This window comes from Trachymyrmex cornetzi, unplaced genomic scaffold (assembly GCF_001594075.2).
Source record: "Trachymyrmex cornetzi isolate Tcor2-1 unplaced genomic scaffold, Tcor1.1 scaffold464, whole genome shotgun sequence".
NCBI lineage: Eukaryota > Metazoa > Arthropoda > Insecta > Hymenoptera > Formicidae > Trachymyrmex > Trachymyrmex cornetzi.
The window spans coordinates 47,467-49,274 of NW_017299443.1; positions in this window are offsets into that span (position 1 = coordinate 47,467).

Below are 1,808 nucleotides of genomic sequence, written 5' to 3' on the forward strand. Positions count from 1 at the left end.
CAAATAGTTGTTCCAAATGGAGACTGGCATCGTCCCATACATCCGTGTAATAATATCGGAACAGCTGTTCCCTCTCCCTCTCAGCACGTATTGTTATCCAGTTGTAAATGTTAATGAAACCACGAATGTTGATGTTGCTGCGATGAGTCTCCTGGAAAAAAAGAGTACAAAAGAATTTAAAAATAGAATTAAAAAATAGAATCAGAATCAGAATGTATAATATATAATTTATAATTTATAATCTTACCAATGGGATCTTGAGGATCCTAACTTCGTTCGCAAACTGCGACTTTCTGATTATCAACGACGACATACTGAGGAGGGAAAAAAAACGTTATAAATTAAAAAAATTTAAAAATAAAAAAATATAGCAATAAAATTAAAAAAATTTTTTTAATAAAAAAATCTAGCAATAATTTTAAAAAATGTAGCAATAAATTAAAAAAAATAATAATAAATAAAAAATCTAGCAATAAATTTATTTGAAATTTTCAACACATTATCAAAATAATTTAACTTGTGATATTATTGCAATAGCTTAATTTTAAAAAAGTCAGGAAAAATATCGGCGCGCAGTTTGAATAACTACAAAAATATGATATATGCATGCACGTATGTAGGATATAGATAATTCACTGGGAATTATTTATGCAAAAATATCTAACCATCATAGGTCCGAATATGTTTATACTTAGTTAGTAAAAAATCTGACAAATACAAAAAACTACTTACCCCCTCAACCGGGTACTCGTATTTGATTTCTAGGACGTCTCCCAGGTTGCTCATTATAAGCTGGCACTAATAACAGTTTATTACACACAAGTTTTTTCTATAAAAACACATTATCACTTTCACTTGCACTGAATGACATAAACGTGCAAGAGTATTCTACCAGCTAAATGGTAGAATACTCTTGCACGTTTTATAAAAAAGAGATCACTCGCGTAAGGAAAAAAAATCACTCACGTCAAAATACTCCCGCACGCGAACAAAGACTGACGCTGAGATCCATCTTTCGCTTCAGCGAGCCTGCCAAGGCTTTATCGATAGACAGCAGTTGTATATAAACAGTTTGGAACATAAGTGCCTTCACGAGAAAAGCTATCGCCTATGTCGTTGTGACACTCTTTATAATATAGACTAAAAATCGCGATGCATTGCGCCGTTGCTAAGTAGTGCACATAATATGATATGAAATAAAAAATAAATTTTAACGTACGAATTGCGCGCGTTTATTTTCACACCTATTATTTCCCCTTTTTCTTTTTTCTTTTTTTCTTATACATATATTTATACGTTCATACATACACACATATATGATTCGTAACACGACGCGTTAAGAGGAGCGTCCGCAGATGTTTACATCATAAACTAAGTGTGAGAGCGCATCGAGGTTAGGAATGTCGAGGTTTAGAATGGATGGATGGATGGAAGGAAAGCAAAGAAAATACATATATATATGATGTGAACGACAAAATTTTTATTCACGTATTACTACATCGGGTTTTTTTTCTTGTGTATTAAAAATTAAAGCCAATAGCTCGTAATCGACGAGCTGATGCTTGTTAAAGACATTGCTATCTCGTATAGCGTCTTCGGACGCGATGTTTGAGAATCGCGTATACTTGACATCGACCGTATTAACGAGTCGAACTAATCGTTCGAACGTTACGTCGATACATCCATGATAAAAATACAAGGGTATGCTCATCAATTGTCTAAAACTCGTTCAACTTGCGCATGTCCTTGCCTACGTCATATTCGGGTACGCGTTGATTGGTCGGTTCTGATTCGGGTGCAATCGGTGG